The sequence below is a fragment of the Chlorocebus sabaeus genome, chromosome 27, assembly GCF_047675955.1.
Source record: "Chlorocebus sabaeus isolate Y175 chromosome 27, mChlSab1.0.hap1, whole genome shotgun sequence".
NCBI classification, from domain to species: domain Eukaryota; kingdom Metazoa; phylum Chordata; class Mammalia; order Primates; family Cercopithecidae; genus Chlorocebus; species Chlorocebus sabaeus.
This window is the reverse complement of record NC_132930.1, coordinates 48,099,987-48,113,918: the sequence shown is the minus strand read 5'-3', so window position 1 is coordinate 48,113,918 and position 13,932 is coordinate 48,099,987. Positions and strand designations below refer to the sequence as shown.

The window sequence follows — 13,932 nt, the reverse complement described above, 5'->3', positions numbered from 1 at the left end:
CTTCTGCCAATGCTGGAAAGGTTTCAACACGGTTCAATACCTGCGTTCCACACTTAAAATGTGCACATACAACTGCTCTCAACAGAAACCAATAGGCACTTCCCTAGAGCCCAAAAGCCAGCATCTTCCTGAACGAGGGCCAGGGCAAAGGCGCCACCAACACAGCAGCTACGCGCACAGTGGGCCACCCGGCCTGGCTCGGAGCCTTCCCGTCACCAGGCACAGCCCTGTTGCTGCCAGGTCCAGGAGACGGGGCAGACCAAATCCAGGCAGGGTCTGTGCACAGGTCCTGATAGGTGCCACCCACCCATGGGGCTGTTCCAGGCCAGGGGACACAACACACCAGCTAAAGGCTGTGCCCACCTGGCTCACTGGGTCTGAAATCAGGCTGTGCCCATCTGGCTCACTGGGTCTGAAATCACACGCTCGGCGCTGACCACTCCCACCACCCTTGGCAGCCACCACTGTCATCTCCAGCCCACAGCCAAGAGCCCCAGACTCCAAGAGGGGTGTCCTGCGCTGGGTCAGGGTCAGCCGGGCCCACTGTGATGCTTCAGAAGGAGGTCTCTCTGCAGCAGTGGCTCCATTCAAATTGTCTCAAACTAAGCAGCACAAATCAGAGCCAGTCACACTGCACACCCAATGCTGGTCAATGTCAGCTGGGGAAAGCCACCAGCAACTGGGGTGCCAGCTCACACCACGGCCCAGACTCACCTCTGTCCCAGCTCAGTGCCCCCAGCTCACACCACGGCCCAGACTCACCTCTATCCTAGCCTCAGAGCCCCTACTTCACAGCCACAGCCCGGACTCACCTCTGTCCCAGCCTCAGAGCCCCCAGTTCACCGCCACAGCCCGGACTCACCTCTGTCCCAGCTCAGAGCCCCCAGTTCACAGCCACGGCCCGGACTCACCTCTGTCCCAGCTCAGAGCCCCTACTTCACAGCCACAGCCCGGACTCACCTCTGTCCTAGCCTCAGAGCCCCCAGTTCACCGCCACAGCCTGAACTCACCTCTGTCCCAGCTCAGAGCCCCCAGTTCACAGCCACGGCCCGGACTCACCTCTGTCCCAGCTCAGAGCCCCTACTTCACAGCCACAGCCCGGACTCACCTCTGTCCTAGCCTCAGAGCCCCCAGTTCACAGCCACAGCCCGGACTCACCTCTGTCCCAGCTCAGAGCCCCCAGTTCACAGCCACGGCCCGGACTCACCTCTGTCCCAGCTCAGAGCCCCCAGTTCACCGCCACGGCCCGGACTCACCTCTGTCCCAGCTCAGAGCCCCCAGCTCATACCACGGCCCAGACTCACCTCTGTCCTAGCCTCAGAGCCCCCAGTTCACAGCCACGGCCTGGACTCACCTCTGTCCCAGCTCAGAGCCCCCAGCTGACAGCCACAGCCCGGACTCACCTCTGTCCCAGCTCAGAGCCCCCAGCTGACAGCCACAGCCCGGACTCACCTCTGTCTCAGCGTCAGAGCCCTCACAGGACGGGGCTCTATGGCTGACAAGCCAGCCTCCCTCCCTAATCCCACCAACCATTCCTGCAGGGCGAGGGCCAGCTCCCTTCACACCATGCACCATGAGGGGCTGCACACCCACATTCTGAACCCTCCTAGTTGCACAAAGCACACACACAACCTTAGAAACAGGACAGCAGCCACACTATAACTTGAAAAAATAATAACTAGGATTTCATTTTAAAAACAGGCTTCACAGTCTGTATAGAAATGGCTGATTTCAGGGCTGGGGCAGGGAAAAGAGCTGGAGCCTGTCGAGATGCAGGAAGTGAGGATGACTCCCCAGTAGCCTGCCGGTAACACAGAGCAAAGCAAGCGGCAGCGAACACAGGAACCCAGGAACCCATGAACCTAGGAACCTAGGAACCCATGAACCTAGGAACCCATGAACCCACGGACCCAGAACCCATGAACCTAGGAATCCACAAACCCAGGAACCCACAGACCCACAGACCCATGGATGCAGAACCCACGAACCTAGGAATCCACAAACCCAGGAACCCACAGACCCAGGAACCCACAGACTCAGGAACCCAGGAACTCATGAACCCACAGACTCACGAACCCATGAGCCCACAGATCCATGAACCCACGAACCCAAGAACTCACGAACCTAGGAACCCACAGACCCAGGGACCCAGGCACCCAAGAACCCCGGAACCCATGGACTCAGAAACCCACAGACCCAGGAACCCACAGACCCAGGAACCCACAGATCCAGGAACCCACAAACCCATGGACCCACAAACCCAGGAACCCAGGAACCCAAGGTCCCAGGAACCCACAAACCCATGGACCCACAAACCCAGGAACCCACAGATCCATGGACCCAGGAACCCACAAACCCAGGAATCAGGAACCCAGGAATCCACAGACCCAGGTGAGGTGGGGGTGGCGGGAAAGCACCTCCTCATGGGGCGGTGGGGAGCCACCAGTGAGTGCAGAGAGAATGAGGGAAGTGCTTTAAAACCATCACTCGATCAACATCCCAACACAACAGTCTCAGGCAAGATGCATCCATGATGCTGGACCTGCAAAGAACGTATGGTGAGAAACAGAGCTCACAGCCTCAAAGTGACCCCCAAAAGATGCTCGGCAGTCACCAAGGAAAAACAGTAACAGCAGGGGTACCCGGCAGGCACCTGAACCCAGCGATCAATGTGAACACCCCAAGAGCCTCCTGCAGGGCACCCAGGACGCAAACACAGGAACCTGAATTTCCCCTTTTCTTTTTTTTTGAGACAGAGTCTTTCTCTGTCGCCCAGGCTGGAGTGCAGTGGTGCAATCTCAGCTCACTGCAGCCTCCGCCTCCTGAGTTCAAGCGATTCTCCTGCCTCAGCCACCCAAGTAGCTGGGATTACAGGCACACGCCACCACACCCGGCTAGTTTTTGTATTTGTAGTACAGACAGGGTTTTGCCATGTTGGCCAGGCTGGTCTCAAACTCCTGATCTCAGGTGATCCGCCCACCTCAGCCTCCCACAGTGCTGGGATTACAGGCATGTATCACCACCACGCCTGGCCTGGAACCTGATTATTTAATTCTGAAGAAATGTCAGACAATCTCAAAACAGGCCAACTCTACAAAATGATCAGCCAGAAACCTTCAGAAGCATTGGGTGAGGAAAGAGCTCAGCGAGGCCCGGCCCAGACTGGGGGGAGGGGGGGGGTCCCAGTGCAGCACGTGACCCTGGGTCGGAAAAAGGGCAGGGAGGACATGTCCCAAATCTGCCTGAGCACCGTCAGATGCCAGCACCACGCCACACTGACGCCACACTCCTGGCTGTGACTACTGCCTGTGGTCACATGAGATGTGAACGCCTGGAGGGTCTGCATGCCTTCAATAGAGAAACGTGTGTGCAAGAGTCACACTCTCGGCCGGGCGCGGTGGCTCACGCCTGGCATCCCAGCACTTTCAGAGGCCGAGGCGGGCGGATCACGAGGTCAGGAGATCGAGACCACGGTGAAACCCTGTCTCTATTAGAAATTAAAAAAAAAAATTAGCCAGGCGCAGCAGCAGGCGCCTGTAGTCCCAGTTACTAGGCTGAGGCAGGAGAATGGCGTGAGCCCGGGAGGCGGAGCTTGCAGTGAGCTGAGATCGCGCCACTGCACTCCAGCCTGGGCGACAGAGCAAGACTCCGTCTCAAAAAAAAAAAAAAAATTAGCTGGGTGTGATGACACGTACCTGTAGTCCCAGCTACTCAGGAGGATGAGGCAGGAGAATCACTTGAACCCGGGGGGCGGAGGTTGCAGTGAGCCGAAATCACACTACTGCACGCCAGCATGGTGACAGAGTAAGACTCCGTTTAAAAAAAAAAAAAAAAATCAGATAAAGTGTGCTCGCAAAGCAGCAGCCAGGGCAAGTGTCCAGCAGCGCCAATGCGGAACACCTAGCGGTGTCCAAGCAGCAGCTCTGGCACGCGAGAGGCACATGCACCACAGGAGAGACCACGTCTGCTGCCAACAGCAGCTCCCTGCCGGGAGCCCAGGAGACAGGGATTGTGAGTGCTGCGCAGGGAGGGGCGGAGACCCTCCTGTGGAACACGCATTTCCCGCAGGAAGGCAGGCGTTACTCAGGTCGTCACCGACACGTGTGTTGGCTTCCAAGGTGCCAGCAGGGCCATTATACCAATCTCCCGTAACTGACGGGCTTCAAATAACAAAAGTTTACTCTCAGAGTTCTGGAGGCCAGAAGCCCAAACCGGAGGTATCAACAGCTGCCTCCTTCTGGAGGCTGAGGGGAACCGGTTCCAGCCTCTCTCCAGTTTCCAGCGGCTCCAGGAGTCCTCGGCATTTCCTGGCTTGTAGCTGTACCACTGCGATCTCTGCCTGTCACCATGCGGCCTTCTTCCCGTTGCCATAGAGTCTCTGTGTCACTATCTCTTGTTATAAGGACACCAATAATTGGGTGAGAGCCCACTCTAATCATATGACTTCATCTTAATTTACATTAATTACAATAGCATCTGGCCAGGCGTGGTGGCTCATGCCTGTAATCCCAGCACAGGGAAGCCGAGGCAGGCAAATCACGAGGTCAGGAGATCGAGACCATCCTGGCTAACATGGTGAAATCCTGTCTCTACTAAAAATACAAAAAATTAGATGGGCGTGGTGGCACATGCCTGTGGTCCCAGCTACTTGAGAGGCTGAGGCAGGAGAATTGCTTGAACCCAGGAGGTGGAAGTTGCAGTGAGCTGAGATCATGCCACTGCACTCCAGCTTGGGCAACAGAGTGAGACTCCATCTCAAAAAAAAAAAAAAAAAATTACAATAGCATCTGCAAAGACTATTTCTAAATAAAGTCACATTTGCAGGTATTGGGGGTGCAGACTTGAACATAACCTCCTGGGGGATGCAATTCCACACACACAATGCCAGGCCCATCTCCCCTTACAATAAACTGAGCCATGAGGATGCAGCACCAGTCACGAGGCATGATGGACAGCAAGTCCCTCCCGCTTGGCGGTTCTCAGAGACCAGTCCGCATGAGGGAAGTCTGGGGAAGGAGGAGTTCAGGACCAGAGGAAGCCCCTGCCGGAGCTGGGAAAGCCCAGAGATACGGAAATTGTGACGGATGGTGGTGGTGAGGATGCCGCAGGACCCCACCACGGCAGGACAGCCTTTTCGAGGGGCGATCAGAGAGGTCCCTCTAAGGCAGTGACATTGAAGCCAGGACTGAAAGCTAAACAAGAGGGGCCCGGAAAAGGAGACAAAGGCCAGGACAAGTGAGAAAAGAGACCTCTGGGTTCGAGGTAGATGTAGAAGAGACGTGGGAAGTGAGAGAAACCTGGCTCCAGCTGCTGGAACTCACTGTCCGTGCCACCAACAGGTGAGGAGTGGGAGCCAGCGGAGAGGACCACAACCTGAGCTCTGGGAGGCACAGCTGGCATCGGGCATCCCTCGCCCCTACTCCAGGACCTCTCAGCACCGGCCCCTCTGAACAGGAAGCGGTCCCTCCCAAGCCCACAAGCACCGCCCTGAGCCCAGGCGATGCCTTCTCCCCACACTAAGTGGGCTCACTTCAGAGGACGGCTACAACAAACTCGCTTCCACTTTTCCTGCATTAAGTTGCCGTCCTCACTCCCAAAGGCTCCTTGTAACTGCACTGTAACTCCCTTCCTTGTAACTGCACTGGTGACTTAGCCGACAACCCCAGGGGCTTTCCCTGCCTCTCCTTCCACCTCTGCACCCAGCTCAAGCCTGATCCTCAAGGTCTGGAGGGCCACAGCAGCCTACACCCGTTCCCATCCACTGGGCAACTTGGCCCAAACTCAACGGAAAGCAGATCATGGCACTCTGGCCCCCAGAAACAGCCTCCTCAGCCCTTAGGATAGAAGCCAAAATCCTCGCCCTGGTCCCCCAACTACCCCATCGTCTCCCCTCGCTCCCCAGGTTCTGGCCACACCAGTGCCCTGCAGACCCCTAGGAGGGTCAAACGCAGAGCTGGAGTTCCACGGGGGCAGCAGGGACGAGCCCCCACCACAGGCAGTGCCTCCGCTCATATGGCCGCCTCACAGGACAGTGGCAAAATGCCCTCAGCTGGCGGCTCTGGCCACTCTCATTCTCCAGGACTCCAGCCTCCAAAAACGCACCAAATCAGTTTCTATTTTTCTGTGTTTTAACTCGATCCACATGGAGTCAGATACAGCATTCACAGCCATGAATTAGTTTCCTACAACCAACTATCACAAAGTGGTGGCTTAGGACAGAAATGAACTAGCCAGCTGTCCTTGGAGGCTGCGAGTCCAAGACCAAGATGCTAGCAGGGCCACGCCCCTCTGAAGGCTCTGGGGAGGGATGTGCTCAGGCCTCCCTCCTGGCTCTGGCTTCACTCCAATCTTCCCACCGCATTCTCCCTGTGTGTGCCTGTGTCCAAGTCTCCCGATTTTATAATGACATCAGTCATTTTGGGGCAGGACTCACCATGCTCCAGCGTGATCCCATTGTAACTAATTACATCTGCAACAACCCTATTTCCAAGTAAGTGCACATTCTGAAGTACTGGGGGGTCGGGACTTCAATGTGTGACTTTGGGGGCGGATGTCATTCAGCCCATAACCAGTTGTATTTTATTTCCCCACGGCAACACACACAGGGTGCTGGCTCACAAACCAACACTGAGCGACTCCCAAGCGTGCAGAGGCCTCACCCCTGCCACTCTGCAGTGGGCACTTCCATCCCTCAGCCCTGTCCTCGGGTACTTACTACCCCTACGCACACAGCCCGCAGGCACTGCTACTCCTGGACTGTGCCCCAGCGCACCCCTCAGAACATCATCTGCTGGCTGGAAGGCACGTCAGGGGGTATCTCTTTGCAACACAGCCCCACTCCACACTTCCCAATAGGGCTGTGTGAACCTTCTGTCAAGTCATCACTGACATTATCACGTCACTATAAATAGTGTTTCCAGTTAGGCCACACAGTGGGGTCTGTTCTCCAAAGTTCAGAATTCCATCCTTTTTACGAATGCAAAGTTTCTGCCCAGTATAAACTCTTGCCTCAAACTCCCCAGCAGATTTACAAACCTCCTAGGAATGAGCCCTTTGGTCAAAGACGTCAGGACACCTTCAGCCCTTCTGCTCCTAGTCCCGCCTTGTGCTCAGGGCTGGCAGGGGTGTGCTCTAGCCCACTCGGGGCACCCCTCACCCTCATCTTGCAGCTTCCTGAGAAGGGGGACACGTGAAGACCACACTTCTTCTCTCCTCCACTTCTGTAAGGAGCCCACTCCCAGGATGCCTGCTCAGCTTTCAGGGTCTTCTCTCGCCCCAGCTTTAGAAAATGCTTAAGGCACCTTCCTTGGTCCAGAGACCCCGTCCTTCTGGCCTGGCTCATGGCACGCTCTGCGCTCCACCCTGGTCTGCATCTCCGTCTGTTCCTGGACTCCGTGTCCAACGCTTGCTGCTGTTGCCGCTGTTCTAGGATTTGTCCTCCGCTCCTCCAACCCTTCCAATGATGTGCGTATGCTTCACACGCAAGGGCTCCCTCCTCTTCTCCAAATGCCCATGTCGGGACCCATCTTCACGCTTATCTCTAAGCCTATATATACAGGGCTGCTTTTCACAGGGGGTTTTAAATTACTTTTTCTGGTCCCTGCACTCTGTATCTCAGCTCCCTCGGTCTTCCCTGCTTTTCCTGGCTTCTGCTTTCAGGCTGGAAGTTTCCTCTGATGTTGCTCATTCTGGCTCCCCATTCACACACAGAGGGAAGAGCAGTGCTGCCTCACTGCAGAGGGATGCAGTGGCTGCGTCCTCCCTTCAGATGGCAAGAGAACTCACCCTGAGACCAGCCTGGCCAACATGGTGAAACCCCATCTCTACTAAAAATACAAAAATTAGCTGAGCATGGTCACAGGTGCCTATACTCCCAGGTACTCAGGAGGCTGAGGCAGGAGAATTGCTTGAATCCGGGAGGTGAAGGTTGCAGTGAGCTGAGATTGCACCACTGCACTCCAGCCTGGGTGACAGAGTGAGATTCCATCTCAAAATAAATAAATAAATAAATAAAGTTTATAGAGAGAGGCAAAAGACCCAGTAGCCAACATGATATTAAAGGAGAAGAACAAAGTTGGAGGACTGACATCATCCAACTCAGACTTATCATAAAGTTGCTGTAATCAAGACAGTGTGTGGCCAGGCACAGTGGCTCATGCCTGTAATCCCTGTGCTTTGGAAGGCTGAAAGAGGAGGATCGCTCGGACCCAGGAGTTCAAGACCAGCCTGGGCAACATAGCAAGACTCCATCTCTACATAAAATTTTAAATTTACCTGCGTGCCTATAATCCTAGCTACTTAGAAGGCAGAAGTGGGAAGATTGCTTCAGCCGGAGAGGTGGAGGATGCAGTGATCCATGATTGCACTGCTGCACTCCAACCTGGGTGACACAGCAAGACCCTGTCTCAAAAAAAAAAAAGATAGTGTGGGACGGGCAAAAGAATAGGCAATTGGATCAATGGAACAGGCAGAATAGAGAGCCCAGATATAGAACCACATAGTCACTGATCTTTGACAAAGGAGCAATGGCAATACAATAGAGAACAGACAGTCTTTTCAACAAATGCTGCTGAAAAACTAGACATTCACAAGAAAAAAAGACATGAGACCAGGCGTGGTGGCCCATGCCTGTAATCCCAGCACTTTGGAAGCCCGAGGCGGGTGGATCACTTGAGGTCAAGAGTTCGAGATCAGCCTGGCCAAAATAGTGAAACCCCATCTCTACTAAAAATATAAAAATTAGCTGGGTGTGGTGGCGTGCACCTGTAACCCCAGCTACTCAGGAGGCTGAGGCAGGAGAATCACCTGAACCCGGGAGGCGAAGGTTGCAGTGAGCTGAGATCACGCCCCTGCACTACAGCCTGGGCCCACAGAGCAAGATTCCATCTCAAAAATAAAGACATGGAGTGTATGGATACCCTTCACGAAAACTAACTCAAAATGGATCACAGACCTAAAGTAAAAGGCAAAACTATAAAAATCCTAGAAGATAGATAACACAGGAGAAAAATATACATGACTTTGGGTTTGGCGATGACTTTTCAGATACAACACTGAAAGCACGACCCATGAAAGAAAGAATTGTTAAGTTGAACTTCATTAAAATTAAAAATATCTGCTCTGCAAAAGACACTGTCAAGAGAATAAAAAACAAGTTCCAGACTGAAAGAAAATATTTGCAAAAGATTTATCTGACAAAGAACCATTATCCAAAATATAGAAAGATATTTTAAAACTCAACAATAAGAAAACAACCCCAGCCTGGTCAACATGGTAAAACCCCATCTCTATTAAAAAAACTACAAAAATTAGCCGGGCGTGGTGGCACACACCTGTAATCCCAGCTCCTCAGGAGGTCAAAGTAGAAGAATCACTTGAACCCAGAAGCTGAGGTTGCAGTGAGCCGAGATCATGCCACTGCACTCCAGCCTGGGTGACAGAGTCAGACCATGTCTCCACCAAAAAAAAAAAAAAGGCCAGGAGCAGTGGTTCATGCCTGTAATTCCACTTTGGGAGGCCAAGGCAGGTGGAACAACTGAGGTCAGGAGTTCGAGACCAGCCTGGCAAATGTGGTGAAACCCCATTTCTACTAAAACTACAAAAATTAGTCGGGCACGGTGGCAGGTACCTGTAATCCTAGCTACTCGGGAGGCTGAGGCAGGAGAATTCCTTGAACCCGGGAGGCGCAGGTTACAGCGAGCCAAGATAGCACCACTGCACTCCAGCCTGGGCAACAAGAGCGAAACTCCATCTGAAAAAAAAAAAAAAGAAAAAAGAAAGAAAGAAACCAACCCAACTAAAATAGTGGAGCAAACACTTTAACAGACACCTCAACCAACTGGGGCCGGGTGTGGTGCTCATGCCTGTAATCCCAGCACTTTGGGAGACCGAGGCAGATGGATCACCTGATATCAGGAGTTTGAGACCAGGCTGGCCAACATAGCGAAACCCCATCTCTATTAAAAATACAAAAATTAGCTGGGCGTGATGGCAGGCGCCTGTAATCACAGCTCCTCGGGAGGATGAGGCGGAGGTTGCAGTGAGCCGAGATCGCACCAGTGCACTCCAGCCTGGGCAACAAGAGTGAAACTCCGTCTCAAAACAAACAAACAAACAAACAAACAAAAAAGCCCACTACACACAAGGTACCACTCCACACCCATCAGAATGTCCAAAATCCAGAACACTGACCACACCAAGTGCTGAGGAGGATGTGGAGCAACTGTGTACAAGACCCAGCAATCCTGCTCCTTGGTATTTACCCAAAGGAACCAAAAACTTATGTCCACACAAAACCTGCACACAGACACCCATAGCAGCTGTAAGTGCCAAAACTTAAAACAACCAAGATTTCCTGTAGGTGAGTGGATAAAGTGTGATACAGCCAGACAGTATAATATTATTTGGCACTAAAAAGAAATGAGCTATCAAACCACCAAAAATATAGAAGATATTTAAATGCATATCACTAAGTGAAAGAAACTAGTCTAAAATGGCTACATATTGTATGATTCCAACCATACAGCATTCTGGAAAAGGTTAACTGTAGAGACTCCTAAAAAGACAAACACAAAAAAACAGTGGCTGCCAGGGGCCAGGGGTAGACAGAGGTGAGGCAGGGCACAGATTTTTAAGGCAGTGAAACTATCCTGCATGATACTATGATACTATAATGGTTGACAAAGGTCATTACACATTTGTCTAAATCCATAGACTATAACACCAAGAGTGAACCTGATGTCAACTATGGACTCTGGGTAATAAGCATGTGTCCATATAGGTTCATCAACTGTAGCCACGCACTACTCCGGTGGGGGACACTAGTCATGCAGGAGGCCCTGCATGTGTGGGGGCAGAAGGTATAGTGTCTAGGAACTCCATTTTTTTTTTGAGATGGAGTTTTGCTGTTGCTGCCCAGGCTGAAGTGCAATGGTGCGATCTCAGCTCACTGCAACCTCAGCCTGCCAGGTTCAAGTGATTCTCCCACCTCAGCCTCCCAAGCAGCTGGGATTGCAGGTGCCCATTACCACCACGTCCAGCTATTTTTTGTATTTTTTAGTAGACACGGGGTTTCACCATGTTGGCCAAGCTGCTCTTGAACTCCTGACCTCAGGTGGCCTGCCTACCTCTGCCTCCCAAAGTGCCTGGATTACAGGTGTGAGCCACCGTGCCCTGCTGAACTCGCTATTTTTAAGTGCACTGAAACCACATTTGAAGTATTCCTTTTGCAACCCAACAAAGGAGAAGAAACTCAAATCTTTTTTTTTTTTTTTCTTTTGAGATGAAGCCTCACTCTGTTGCCTAGGCTCACTGCAGCCTCCACCTTCCTGGCTGAAGCAATCCTCCCATCTCAGCCTCCCAAGTAGCCAGGACTACAGGTGCACACCACCATATCAGGTTAATTTTTTGTTTATTTTTTGTAGAAAAGGGGGTCTCACTATATTGCCCAGGCTGGTCTCCAACTCTTGGGCTCCAGTGATCCTCCTGCCTCAGCCTTCCAAAATGCTGGGATTACAGGTGTAAGCCACCAAGCCTGGCCAAGTAATTCAAACTGTAAAATAAAGATTATCATTGTAACCACTCCACTGGTGAGAACAGGCTGCACCATATCACTACATGGAAAAAGACAAACTGTGCCAAGTAATTTGTGAGGTAAAGAACACAGGTGAGGCCGGGCGCGGTGGCTCACGCCTGTTATTCCAGCACTTTGGGAGGCCGAGATGGGCGGATCACGAGGTCAGCAGATCGAGACCATCCTGGCTAACACGGTGAAACCCCGTCTCTACTAAAAATACAAAAAATTAGCCGGGTGCGGTGGCGGGCGCCTGTAGTCCCAGCAACTCGGGAGGCTGAGGCAGGAGAATGGCGTGAACCCAGGAGGCGGAGCTTGCAGTGAGCCGAGATTGCGCCACAGCACTCCAGCCTGGGCGACGGAGCGTGCCTGTGTCTCGAAAAAAAAAACAAAAAACAAAACACAGGTGAGCTCTGGACAGCTGCACAAAGCCCTGGGTTCAGACACCAGTTGGACCCACTCACTAGCCAGGCCAAGTAACCTCACCTGGACAAGTAACCTCACCTCTCTGGGCATGGGTTCCTTGGAAACTGAAAATGAGAAGAAACCACCCACTTCATGAGGCTTCAAGGAATCAAATTAAACTAAATAACACATGTGACAGTTCCTGAGTCCCTGACACACATTTTTAAATTATGACCACTTATAACAAATGCTTAAAAGACTGAAGTTCTATTTTTCTTTAATATCTTTGTGGAAAACGCCAAAAGGGTTTATATAAAAAATTTTAATTTCCTTTATTTTTTTTTTTTTTTGAGACGGAGTCTCATTCTGTTACCAGGGTGGAGTGCAGTGCCCCAATCTCAGCTCACTGCAACCTCCGCCTCCTGGGTTCAAGTGATTCTCCCGCCTCAGCCTCCCAAGTAGCTGGGATTGCAGGCGCCCATCACTCCCACGTCCAGCTATTTTTTGTATTTTTAGTAGAGACGGGGTTTCACCGTGTTGGCCAGGATGGTCTCGATCTCCTGACCTCGTGATCTGCCCGCCTCAGCCTCCCAAAGTGCTGAGATGACAGGTGTGACCCACCGCGCCCAGCCTTAATTTCCTTTTTTAAAACAAAACATTTTCCCTGTTCCCAATACACCGGTTTAAAATACCTAAGTGGGCCGGGCGCGGTGGCTCAAGCCTGTAATCCCAGCACTTTGGGAGACCGAGACGGGCAGATCACGAGGTCAGGAGATCGAGACCATCCTGGCTAACACGGTGAAACCCCGTCTCTACTAAAATACACAAAAGAATTAGCCAGGCGTGGTGGCGGGCGCCTGTAGTCCCAGCTACGCGGGAGGCTGAGGCAGGAGAATGGTGTGAACCCGGGAGGCAGAGCTTGCAGTGAGCCGAGATCCAGCCACTGCACTCCAGCCTGGATGACAGAGCGAGACTCCGTCTCAAAAAAAATAATAATAAAATAAAATAAAATACCTAAGTGTTTCCTTCGTGTTTTTTTTTTCTTTTTTTTTGTTTGTGAGACGGAGTCTCGCTCTGTCGCCCAGGCTGGAGTGCAATGTCATGATCTCGGATCACTGCAAGCTCCGCCTCCCGGGTTCACGCCATTCTCCTGCCTCAGCCTCCTGAGTAGCTGGCACTATAGGCGCCTGCCACCACGCCCAGTTAATTTTTTGTATTTTTAGTAGACGGGGTTTCACCATATTAGCCAGGATGGTCTCGATCTCCTGACCTCGTGATCTGCCCGCCTCGGCCTCCTAAAGTGCTGGGATTACAGGCGTGAGCCAACGCGCTCGGCCTTCTTCGTTCTTTTATCTACCAGTTAAAAATGTGTACTCTCGCAGATTAGAGCCTCTTCCTATTTCTGTTTCCTGTGCACAGCATTGCATGTGAGCAACTACCTCTATAACTAGAAAGACCTCAAAAGCATGCACAAAAAAAAAAAAAAAAAAAAAAATTACTTTGGCATTTTCTCTTATATACTCCAAATAGTAACAAAAACGTTCTGTGGTCCTCACGTCCAACCTAAGTCAGGAAACATAAGGAGCCATCCAAAGGGGCGGAACCATTACCAAGGCCTCAGTGAGCGTGACCCTCAAAGTCGCAACACGAACACAACAGAGGGACGAAGCTGCAGAACCAGGCTCTAAGTTCACGGGACAGCACGGGGAATCATCTCTCAAGCCACAGGAGGGGATCAGGACTGCCAGTGCCCAGAGCACAACGAGGACTCAAGGAGGGGGACAATGGCGCCGGACGAGGGAAAACTACGACTGTCTGAAAGAACTACCACCTAGTTTTCCTGCGCTAACTAACCCAATTTAAAGAAAAGCCACTGTTTCTAAACAATGTCAATTTCCATTTTGGGGTAACATTCAAGAGCTTCGAATAAATGAAAAACATTTCCCAGCCTTCTA

At 52.0% G+C, this 13,932-nt stretch overlaps 1 protein-coding gene across 7 annotated transcripts in view; it reads right to left on the bottom strand.

The window, feature by feature from the left end:
* Positions 1-13,932, bottom strand: part of FAM53A (family with sequence similarity 53 member A) — a 45,648-nt gene that overhangs the window by 30,646 nt on the left and 1,070 nt on the right. Inside the window, exon 1 of one of the 7 annotated variants that reach the window (XM_073012579.1) lies at positions 11,439-11,551. The exons of 3 other annotated variants lie outside the window; for them this stretch is intronic. The gene's annotated coding sequence lies outside the window, so the exon portion shown is untranslated. 3 more of the 7 variants (XM_037983219.2, XM_073012580.1, XM_037983217.2) reach the window with 3 other exon arrangements.